This window comes from Pseudorca crassidens, chromosome 14 (genome assembly GCF_039906515.1).
Source record: "Pseudorca crassidens isolate mPseCra1 chromosome 14, mPseCra1.hap1, whole genome shotgun sequence".
NCBI classification, from domain to species: Eukaryota; Metazoa; Chordata; class Mammalia; order Artiodactyla; family Delphinidae; genus Pseudorca; species Pseudorca crassidens.
In genome coordinates, this window is record NC_090309.1 from 18,815,333 (window position 1) to 18,828,489 (window position 13,157).

General features: G+C 33.7%; 1 non-coding gene across 1 annotated transcript; it reads left to right on the forward strand.

Annotated features, from left to right (window-relative positions):
* The first annotated feature begins 4,360 nt into the window (after nucleotides 1-4,360).
* LOC137206273 (U6 spliceosomal RNA) lies at nucleotides 4,361-4,467 on the forward strand. Its single transcript, XR_010934588.1, has one exon. It is a non-coding gene; the product is annotated as a U6 spliceosomal RNA (small nuclear RNA).
* The last annotated feature ends 8,690 nt before the right edge of the window (nucleotides 4,468-13,157 follow it).

Consider the following 13,157-nt stretch of genomic DNA (forward strand, 5'->3'; position numbering starts at 1 on the left):
ATTTTTATTTTGAAGAATATTATACTCTACATTTTTTAAATATTGAAAATCCCTAGTTTAATCACAAAGGTCTTGAAGGCCTTTTGGAATACGTTTTGTGTGTGTGTGTGTGTTTGTGTGTGTGTGTGTGTGTGTGTCCTTTGCTAATGTCATTTCCTCCATATGTATCTTCATTTAGTTTTTTAATGTGCATACTAAAATATAGACATTACTGCCCTACTAAAATCTAAATTTTTAAAGTTTTTTCACCTTGTGCCATCTTTTCAGAGAAAAAAGGAGAAGAGAAAAGGAAATATCCGCAGGGCATAAGTCTCATCATTTTTGTCATTCTATTATTTAAGCATAATGTTCTCTGGATATTTGTTAATTTTACTTTTCCACTATAGCTCAAAACTAATCTTGAACAAGCAAGACTGTACTCCTCAACTGTTTACCAACATGCCAAGGCAAATTCACTGTTAGTCTTCTCTTGCTACTTCTAATCTGTACATTTAGGGGAAAACAATATAAGCCAGTATTATTGAGATCCAAACCCAATTGATATATTCCAGAAATATAACTTCATTGTAAGATCTTAGCATCTCATATTCATAAAAAATTCTGAGAAGGGTTCTCCAAAGAATAAGCTTGCTGAGATTCTAAATCATAAGCAAGGAATTGTCAAAACAAAGAAACTAAACTGAGAAGAAAAAATTAGGTATGAGGCCAATAGATTAAAGACAAAGAGCCAGATATGAGAAATATTTACAAATAGAAGACAGGATTTAGAGATTGAGCAATTTCTGAAGTGACAACAAAGGCTTTCTATAGATTGCTTGTGACCTTAGAAATGGATAGAAAAGAAGCATTAAAGGAAAGTGAACCCCACATTTCCATAGCTCCTAAATGCTGAAACTGCAAAGCCATATTAAACTTCTTTGCAAAATATCACTCACCTGGGTCATGAATTCAGTGAAAAAATGTACAGAAAATAAACAGACATATCTTTTCACAACTCATCTGAAAAATAAAGCACCTTGGAGATTTCTGCCTGACACCTCATCATCAAAAATAAATGTTTGTAAAAAGGAGGCCCAGAATCTCAAAGAAACATTACCTTTATTGCATCAGAAAATATCCACAATTCCTTTCATCAGAATGCTGATTCAGGAAAATCTAAATATTATTTACAGAATGTGTGAAAATGAGTTGTAGTATCCAACCATCAAACACCTATTTCCACAAATAATTTATTATCAAGTCTTATTAATACTACCTCCTAAGTGCTTCTCATCATTCCTATTGATAACTGATCTTAGATGAATGAGCAAAAGCAATACAGTAGAGAGTAGATATTCTCTTCAACAAATGGTGCTAGAACAACTGGGTATCCACATGAAAAAAAAAATAATCTAGACATGGACCTTAAGCCATTCACAAAAATTAACTCAAAATGAATCACAGACCTAAGTATAAAATGCAAAACTATAAAACTCTTAGATGATGACATAGGAGAAAACCTAGATGACCTTGGGCATGATGATGCCAATTTAGATACACACCAAAGGTACAATCCATAAAAGAAACATTTGTTAAGCTGGACTTTATTATTATTAAACATTTCTGCTCTGTGAAAGATAATGCTAAAAGAATGAGGGGACAAGCCAAACCTTTGGAGAATATATTTGCAAGGGACACATCTGATAGAATATGGTTATCTAAACTACACAAAGAACTCTTAAAACACATCAATAATGAAACAAACAACTCATTTTAAGAATGGGCCAAGGACCTTAACACATCTCACCAAATAAAATACACAGATAACAAATAAGCATATGAAAAGATGTTCTACTCTTATGCCATCATGGAAAAGCAAATTAAAATAATGAGTTACACACCAATTGAAATGGCCAAAATCTAGAACATTGATAACCCCCAGGGCTGACAAGGATGTAGAGCAACAGGAACCCTCATACATTGCTGGTGGGAATGCAAAATGCTGCACCATTTTGGAAGACACTTCGGCATTTCTCACAAAACTAAACATACTCTTACATACAATTCAGCAGTCACACCTATTGATATTTACCCAAAGGAGTTAAAAACTTACACCCACCCGAAAACATGCTTATGGTTGTTTATAACAGCTTTATCCATAGTTCCTAAAATTTGGAAGTCACCATGTCCTTCAGTAGGGTAATAGATAAAGTGTGATACATCCAGACAATGTAATATTATTCAACACTACAAAGAAATGAGCTATCAAGCTATGAAAAAACATGAAGGAAACTTAAATGCCTATTACTAAGTGGAAAAAGCCAATCTGAAAAGGCTATTGGAAACCTAATACTGCTGTAAAAATAAAGTCTTGGGCTTCCCTGGTGGCATAGTGGTTGAGAGTCCGCCTGCCGATGCAGGGGACACGGGTTCGTGCCCCGGTCCGGGAAGATACCACATGCCGCGGAGCGGCTAGGCCCGTGAGCCATGGCCGCTGAGCATGCGCGTCCGGAGCCTGTGCTCCGCAATGGGAGAGGCCACAACAGTGAGAGGCCCACGTACTGCAAAAAAATAAAAAATAAAGTCTTAAAAACAAAAACTTTGCATCATGTGCAGAGCCCCAGAGTTATGAAAGGACACTCTGATGAGGAAGTATGAGAAATTGAATGTGGCTAAACAACCGTGATACGGGAGTAACTGCAGGGAATAATTTGAACAAAGATTGGAGTCACATCATGAAAGATCGTAAATGCTGAACTAGGAAGTGTGTATATCCTACAGTTAATGGGAAGTTTTCAAAAAGGAAAGTGATGTGATGGCATTTGCTATTTGAAAACAACTCAGGTAACACTGTAGAAGACTCACTACATTGTGGGATGTTTCAAAGAGAGAAAAATGTCAATGAATGAAGCATATTCATTCAATATAAGTCTTGGTAAGGCAAAATTCTGTAAAGTGTATTGATTTAGAAGGTTTTGGCCCTTGTCTCACTTTATGAGAGGTGGTGTAGCATAAATGTATAGCCTGGTAAACTTGAGACCTTTCTTGTTTTTTATCCAAGTAGAAGGGATACTGTTAGTGATTTCAAAAAGGTTTGCCAAAATTGTGAGAAATAGTAGATGTTAAGCTCCTGAACTAAAGTGAGTGACAAAAATAGATGCTTATTTGTTATAAGTCTTATGCTTATGGACAAACTTTCTAAAGATTAATTTCAAGAATGGCTTTAATTTTACATATAATCAACAAAATGCCATTGGCCTGTTTTGCTTAACAAATGCCTGTAATTTTCTTTCTTATAAATACAATTTCAATGTTGTATCACTGGATTATTTCTGTTCCTCAAGTGCTATTTACTACAACATTATATATACTCTAGCAACAGTGGGTTGGAGGAGAACTTTAAACCACACTGACCGAAATCTGTTTCTACATAGAATTCAAGATGGAAATTGGCCCTCCTTGGTTTGACATAACAGTTCTTGTGTGCCACTACTTACCATGGCTGATGGTAGTAACTCACTTGATGCCCAATAACAATGAGCCACCATAAGATGTCACAATAAGCCAGGTGATGATAAGATTCTACACCATGATTATGGCTGCAGAATAGATTTGAACATTTATGGTGATGTATCAGTGAGTGATCTCATTGAACAGGGAAGTTGAAGTGGCAAAAAGAAATCAATTCTCATGCTTTTGGAATGTTAGATTGTATGAAGTTTAATATTATGTAAATGAGAAGTTATCTTTCCCTTTATTCACCAGTTTTGATCAAGTCCTGCTAGCACCTATTTGAACATATAACTCAGCATTTCTTAAAATTATCTTTAAAAGATACACTTATGCATAATCATTATTGAGAAACAGGATTTACTGAAGACCTAGGAGAGATATTAGGTCACACACTCCTAATAAAAAACAAAACTGTCTAAAAGTATCTACTTTTTTTTTTTTTCTTTTTGCAGTACACAGGCCTCTCACTGTTGTGGCCTCTCCCTTTGCAGAGCACAGTCTCTGGACGCACAGGCCCAGAGGCCATGGCTCACGAGCCCAGCCGCTGTGCAGCATGTGGGATCTTCCCGGACTGGGGCACGAACCTGTGTCCCCTGCATCGGCAGGTGGACTCTCAACCACAGTGCCACCAGGGAAGCCTGATATATTTCTTTAAATCCTTGAATATATTTGTAATAGTTTTTTTACTCTTTTTTTTTTTAAATTCCATCTACGGCATGGCTCTTCTGAAGATGCTACTGAATGTTACAGGTGTTTAATGGCATCTTTACACTCACACAATGTCTCTATATCACACTCATCAGACAAGCATCCTTCTTTTTAAGTTTTAAAATAACAAAATAACAAATGCTGTCAAAGATGTGCAGCTTTGCTCCCTTTGGCAGCACATATACTAAAATTGGAATGATATAGAGAAGATTAGCATGGTCCCTGCACAAAGAAGACATGCAAATTCATGGAGCATTCCATATTTTTACTAGAGAAAGAAGAACAACCAAAACCCAAAGTTACCAGAAAGAAAGAAATCATAAAGATCAGAGCAGAAATAAATGAAATAGAAACAAAGAAAACAATAGCAAAGATCAACAAAACTAAAAGCTGGTTCTTTGAGAAGATAAACAAAATTGATAAACCATTAGCCAGACTAATCAAGAAAAAGAGGGAGAGGACTCAAATCAATAAAATTCAAAATGTAAAAGGAGAAGTTACAACACACACCACAGAAATACAAAGCATCCTGAGAGACTACTAAGCACCTCTATACCAATAAAATGGACAACATGAAAGAAATGGATAAATTCTTAGAAAGTTATAACCTTCCAAGACTGAACCAGGAAGAAATAGAAAATATGAAAAGACTAATCACAATAATGAAATTGAAACTGTGATTAAAAATCTTCCAACAAACAAGAGTCCGGGACCAGATGGCTTCACAGGTGAATATATGAAACATTTAGAGAAAAGTTAACACCCATCCTTCTAAAACTCTTCCAAAAAATTGCATAGGAAGGGGCACTCCCAAACTTATTTTATGAGGCCATGATCACCCTGATACCAAAACCAGACAAAGATACTATAAAAAAAAGAAAATTACAGACCAATATCACTGATGAATATAGATGTAAAACTCCTCAACAAAATATTAGCCAACAGAATCCAACAACACATTAAAAGGATCATACACCATGATAAAGTGGGATTTATCCAAGGATTCTTCAATATATGTAAATCAATCAACATGATACACCATATTAACAAATTGAAGGAGAAAAACCATATGATCATCTCAATAGATGCAGAAAAATCTTTTGACAAAATTCAACACCAATTTATGATAAAAAAACTCTCCAGAAAGTAGACATAGAGGGAGCCTACCTCAACATAATAAAGGCCATACATGACAAACCCACAGCAAACATCATTCTCAATGGTGAAAAACTTAAAGCATTTCCTCTATGATCAGGAAGAAGACAAGGATGTCCACTCTCACCACTATTATTCAACATAGTTTTGGAAGTCCTAGCCATGGCAATCAGAGAAGAAAAAGAAATAAAAGGAATACAAATTGGAAAAGAAGAAGTAACACTGTCACTGTTTGCAGATGACATGATAATATACATAGAGAATCCTGAAGATGCTACCAGAAAACTACTAGAGCTAATCAATGAATTTGGTAAAGTTGCAGGATACAAAATTAATGCACAGAAATCTCTTGCATTCCTACACACTAATGATGAAAAATCTGAAAGATAAATTAAGGAAACACTCCCATTTACCATTGTAGCAAAAAGAATAAAATACCTAGGAATAAATCTAGCTAGGGGGAGAAAAGACCTGTATTCAGAAAACTATAAGACACTGATGAAAGAAATTAAAGATGATACCAATAGATGAAGAGATATACCATCTTCTTGGATTGGAAGAATCAATATTTTGAAAACGACTATACTACCGAAAGCAATCTACAGATTCAGTGCAATCCCTATCAAATTACCAATGGCATGTTTTATGGAACTAGAACAAAAAATCTTAAAATTTGTATGGGGACATCAATGACTCTGCATAGCCAAAGCAGTCTTGAGGGAAAAAAAAAAAAAAAAAAAAAAACAGAGCAGGAGGAATCAGCCTCCCTGATTTCAGACTATACTACAAAGCTACAGTAATCAAGACAATAAGGTATTGGCACAAAAACAGAAACAGAGATCAATGGAACAAGATAGAAAGCCCAGAGGTAAACCCATGCACCTATGGTCAACTAATCTATGACAAAGGAGGCAAGGATATACAATAGAGAAAAGACAGTCTCTTCAATAAGTGGTGCTGGGAAAACTGGACAGCTGCATGTAAAAGAATGAAATAGAACACTCCCTAACACCATACACAAAAATAAACTCAAAATGGATTAGAGACCTCAATGTAAGACTGGGCACTATAAAACTCTTAGAGGAAAACATAGGGAGAACACTCTTTAGGATTAATCACAGCAAGATCTTTTTTGATCCACCTCCTATAGTAATGGAAATAAAACAAAAATAAACAAATGTGACCTAATGAAACTTCAAAGCTTTTGCACAGCAAGGGAAACCATAAACAAGATGAAAAGACAACCTTCAGAATAGGAGAAAATATTTGCAAATTAATCAACTGACAAAAGATTAATCTCCAAAATATATAAACAGCTCATGCAGCTCAATATTTAATAAACAAACAACCCAGTCCAAAAATGGGCAGAAGACCTAAATAGACATTTCTCCAAAGAAGACATACAGATGGCCAAGAAGCACATGAAAACCTGCTCAACATCACTAATTATTAGAGAAATGCAAATCAAAATTACAATGAGGAATCACCTCACTCCAGTTAGATTGGGTATCATCAAAATATCTACAAACAACAAATCCTGGAGAGGTTCTGCAGAAAAAGGAAGCCTCTTGCACTGTTGGTGTGAATGTAAATTGATACAGCCACTATGGAGCACAGTATGGAGGTTCCTTAAAAAACTAAAAATAGAATTACCATATGATCCAGCAATCCCACTACTGAACATATACCCAGAGAAAAACATAATTCAAAAAGACACATGCACCCCAATGTTCATTGCAGCACTATTTACAATAGCCAGGTCATAGAAGCAACCTAAATGCCCATCGACAGATGAATGGATAAAGAAGATGTGGTACATATCTACAATGGAATATTACCCAGCCATAAAAAGGAATGAAATTGTGTTGTTTGTAGAGACGTGGATGGATCTAGAGTGAAGTAAGTCAGAAAAAAAAAAAAAGAAATATTGTATATTAACGCATATATGTGGAACCTAGAAAAATGGTACAGATGAACTAGTTTGCAGGGCAGAAATTGAGACACAAATGTAGAGAACAAATGTATGGACACCAAGCGGGGAAAGCAGCAGCAGGGTGGGCTTGGGGGTGTGCTGAATTGGGCGATTGGGATTGACATATATACACTGATGTGTTTAAAATTGATGACTAAGAAGGACCTGCTATTTAAAATAAATAAATAAAATTAAATTTATAAAAAAAAAAGTGTTCAGCAACACAACTCATATCCTCTAAGAGGAAATGTATATTTGTGAGCTCTGAAAATTGTTAGTTTACAGCTCCCTAGCAGTAGCTCTTTCTCAGTAATTATTATTTGCCTGGCCCTGTGTAGTTGACCCTAAACATGTAGACATTAGTATTTAACCAAAGGCTTAAGAGGAACTGTAAGCAGATTTCAGAGGCCCTCATAATCTACCCTGTAAAGTCTACCCACTATTTCTCTCAACTCTATTATTTGTCTACTCAACCCAGCAAGACTTCATACTTGCTTCTTCATGGTCTTGAAAGAAATATCTATCCCAAAACCAGTGTGATGACAGGGCTCACTTAGTTTTTGACCTTGTCTCAAGACCCACAGGCTATGCTGCCTGTTACACATTGTCTGAAAAAATCATTTCATATATTTTGTAGTTGGTTAGAATAGAAGGACAATTCAAATACCATTTACTCCATCATGGGTGCTCATTGCTTCTTAAATAAATAACCTAATATCATTAAATGCCTGTTTAATAAAAAGAATGCAGTCTAAAGACAGACTTTTTAGAATTGACTTAGTATTTTATGCAAGTTATATATCTATCCCCAATTGCATAGAAAACATAAAGCAGCAAAAGCTCCCCAAAGGAATTTGTAGGTAATTAGAACGGATTAGATAATAATGAAGGTATATTTTGGATACTGAATAATCGCCAAATAGATAAAGTTACATGAAATCATATGTGTAAAAATGTTTGTTGACCTAGATTTTCTTAATTAAAAAAAGGATGCACTGTCTAATATTTATGAATCAAATAAACTTGTAAACCTCTTGAGTAAGAGTTTCAATTGTTTTTCACCTACGTTGGATTCACATTTGCTGGAATCATAATAAACTTCTGATCTTCATGAGATTCAGCTAAAAGAGTGCTGATACCTTTGAGAAACCCCATATGATTTTAATAATCAATACGCATATAAAACCTATATTTGAATTTACCTCAAACATTTTAAGAATACTTACCTTTTGAATTGATCATTTCCAAAATTTGTTAAGGAATGCTGGTCTTTGAGTTTAATTCTTTGATATTACTAATTTAACCAGATAAGACTAGTAGATTAGTCTATGCAAGATAGAAGCATAGACTCAAAACTTGAATCAAGGTACAAATGTAAATATACTTTACTACCATGATGACAACAATCACAGCTAATGTTATTAAGTGCTTAAATATACCAGGGACTCTTCTGAGTTATTTATGCAATTTTTAATCCTTGCAATCTACTTTTGACGTAATCTCTATTTCTATCACTACTTTATTTTTTTTTCTATCACTACTTTATTGGTGAAATAACAAAGACTCAGAAAAGTGAATATTTTTGTCCAAAGAGTATTTTGGACACATAATCTACTTTGACAAAAGACTAAGAAAAATCAGAATTTAAGCCCTGACAGTCTGATTCCAAATGACATCTTTTGAATAAATTAGATGTCATTACTAAATTTGCCACAAGGAAATGTCATTTCTTTAGTTCAGTAGTAACAATTACCATGGTGTCCTGTGCCCATAGACTCTATGAGAAAATAAAGATTGGAGTAAACAGGTCATTTAATCTTTTTGAAATAAATGTGCAACTCACGATCATTTTCTTGCCTATTTACCTTGATTTCAATGATAAAATCTTGCTCTTCAACATGGATGTCTTTTTAGGAATTTATACCAACTCTCCAGTGTATGTGGGTTTTTATTTTCCATCTATCTTAGAGGAAAGAGATCTATTAAAAACTTTCAACTAAGCTGGCAGTTGAGTATAGTTATATGAATATGTGTACTTTGCTCATACAGATAATAATTTAGTTAATGTAGATTAAGTTATTAACAAATATGCTTAATATTTCCATTTGTAAGCATGTTTAAAAGAGATTCTTTGGAAAGAAAATAAAATTGATAAAACAAATAAATAAATTTTAACAATGATATTGCCCATTTTGATGTGTGAAATAATCACTATCAATTACAGTATTTATCTATTTGATAAATATTAGAGATGATTTAATATGCTAAAGTCTTCCACACTTATTTTGCCTATTAGTGGATGTTCTGTGCAGCATCAAACACAAAAGTTTTGAAGTTTAGTACTTTTATATTTGTATTTTAGTGGATTAGTGTAGAGGAGGTCATCAAGAAGGCTTGACCCTCAATTGACCCACAAGCAGGACTTGGGTGATCAGGGCTCCCAACCCTTCCTCTGTCCTTGGAATGTATGCTGTGTTCACCTCCCTATGTGAAGTCATTGCCAAGGAAATATTTGAGAGCAATGTGTTGTTGAGACTATCTGGATGGTATATATGACTGAACGCAGTTACAGTCTCTATATAAACTCTTGGGGGGTGTTGAATGAAGAAATCTACTCTTCTTGCAACCACCCAAGACAAGCCTCATATATAAGTTTCCTTGCTTATCCAACCTGCCACCTACCAATCTAGAACATTCTGGCTCTTTCTTCCATCACCCCTTGCCCTCCATGCTCAGAGGCCTGTTTCAGATTTTACCTGGGAAGATCCTGGGTTTGCACACCAGCAATTTGTACTTTAGTATTTAACATATTAGCATTTTTCTTCTTTAATTTTTTGAAAGAAGTAAAGGAAGTCTTCTGGGTCTAAAATTTTCTTTCTTAAAAATTGTTTAACCACAAATTATTTTATTGAATATATATACAGTGTTCTGGTTATTCATTTCTCATTGAGTGACATTTGTAAGCTTGTTAATTCTCTAGGTATTTCTCCAACTAAACTGTCAAATTTATTATCATAAAGTTTTTCATAATCTTCTCTTATCATCTCATCCCTTATATTAGTAATTTCTCTGAATCTCACTCTCCTAATCAATGTCTTTCTAGAAACTAACTGATCTTCTGAAAGAAATTACATTTGACTGATTTGATTTTCTTTATTATTTAATGTTTTTAATTTCATTAGTTTATTACCTTATCTTTATTTTTAATGTGTTTTGATCATTTTGTGTTTAATTTGCTCTGGTTTTGACCTACAATCTTATATTAGTTTTTTAAGGGGATATAGCTGTTTTTATTATGTAACAGTATATAAATATGGACAGCAACCAGCTTCTCATACAGCCTAATGAACTGCAAGTTAGTGCAAATAAAACAAGGTGTAGCACAACCTCGGAATTTAAATAGGTTAAGTCATAAGAATTCAAAAGTAGTAAGAAAAAAATGCTAATATCAGAGGTAGAAAATTCTCAGCAACTCCCAGGTCATACTTTGGGATATGTTTACACTGTAGAGTTAGAAATATTTTTCATATTAATATGGATAAATGCTTATATAGAGCTTTATAAGTTACAAAGTGTATTTATATGCCTTGTGTCATTTTAATTTTGACCATTGTTTAAATTAAATAGGTCAGTAATCACTCATTTTATAGTTTAATGAAAAAAGGACATAAGTGATTAAATGATTAAGTATTTTGCTAAATAATGGCTATTAAGTTACAGGAACAGACAGCTGTTGACCTCAGTCCTAATTCTAAGTTTATTGCCTTATGCTACCTCCTTAAGAAATGAATGAGAGGCCCTTTAAAATCTTTTGTCCATATTTATGACAACAGGAGTAAACAAAGACGATTTAGCATGCTTTTCAACAACTAAGTCAAAAGCAAAAGGACTGATTAATTCTGTTAAAAAATATATAACAACAACAAACCCAGTTATGCAAAGTACTTGTTATATTCTGATGGAATACAATTCCACTTCATATAGATAGTAGGTTAATAGATCACTCTCCCTGTCTGTGATATCTAATACTATTCTAGCAATTTAATCTATTTAGAGTTGAGGAATTGAAGCATAGTTTAATTTACTCAAAATACAGAAACAAGCCATGAATCTTTATATGACCACCATGTTAAAGAACATTTCTGATTGAAAATTTGATTGAATCAGTCATCTTCATTTTCTCTTTTAGCAGGTATATTTGGAATAATAGGTACTTAGACCCCTCAACCAATTGCACTGTTGGATAAAGAACTGTGGATATCCTGTGGGTTTTGGAGCTTAAACAGTGATCTTTTCTCTGATGCTTAAAATATAGACCTCTGCTTTCCTTCAGCAACACTAGTATATATTTATCTTGAGAGTTCTGGCCATAACTGCTGCTGATTTGTGGGGTTGGTCCCAAGTATGAGTGCCTGCAAGGCCTGGGCACATGTGTTGTGGGAATGATGGTGTGTAGGACTGGCCCTGTGGAGCAAGAGCTTTTCAAGGGCACTGGTCGTGACCAAGGCCACCCACCTGGTGGGGCAGGGTTACCTCCCAAATAGGAAGCCACTTTGGAGGGGCACCAGTGCCAGTTTGGACAGCCTACTGGTCAATTTGTTCTTTTTATCTAAATTCTTAGTGTGGAAATTTAGGTAATTAATTTGCAACTTTTCTTATATGTATTCTAAAATAGTTCATTATGGCTACAAATTTCCCACAAAACATTTCTTTACTCTGCTTTCACAATTTTTTATAGGTTCTCATGGTATTTTTTATTTGGTCCATAATGGATTTTAATTTCCCTATTTGTTGCTGCTTTTGTTGTTATTCAGGAATATGTTATTTAATATCCAAACATTTGGACATTTTCAAAAGATCTTCTATTATTATTTTCTAGTTTAATTCCATTGTAATCAGAAAAGATTCTGTTTATAGGTTTAATTCTTTTGAATTTATTGAGGACTTTTTTTATGATTGACACAATTGTTTATGTCTTTTATACCTTACTGATTTTCTATCTACTTGTATCAGTGCTCAAATATCAATGCTCAAATAAAACTATAGATTTGTATATTTCTTTATTACATTTTTCATTCAATTAAATTTTGTTTCATGTATTTATAAGTGCTATTATAATGTGCATAAACATTAAGATTGTTATCATTTTGAGGAATCAATTCCATTACCAATGAGAAATATTTCTCCTCATTCTTGGTAATATTTTTTGCTATGAAATTATACTTGATATGTAAATAAGTACTCCATGTACTTATTTACATGTTATATCTTTCACTTGTATCTAATTATAATGCTATAGTTAGAGTAGATTTTTCTTTAGTATATTTCTGATATTTAATTGGAGTGTCTAAACCATATTGATTTAATGTCGCTATCAACATACTTGAGTTTAGATGTACTATACTGCTATTTATTTCTATTAATTTCATTTTCTCTCCTTTTCTTCTCTTTTGCCACCTCTTGTATTAGCTGTGTATATTTTAGTAATTCTATTTGACTTTCTTAGTTGATTTATTCACAACAACCCTTTTCTTTAACGTTGATTTGTAGTTTATGGTGTACATATATAACCAGTTTCTCCTCCTGCCATTTGCTATATTATTGTCATGTACTTTAATAAACTTTAAATTGCATCATTATTGTTTTTGCTTTAAACAATATCTTTAAAGAGATTTCAAAATTAATAAAACATGGCTTATTTACCCACCTAGTTAGCTTTTTTAGGGGGACTGGTGCTCATAATTCCTTTGATTAGATATAGATTTCCATATGACATTGTTTTCATTCTGCCTGAAAGAATTGTTTTAAAATTTCCATGGTACAGTTATGC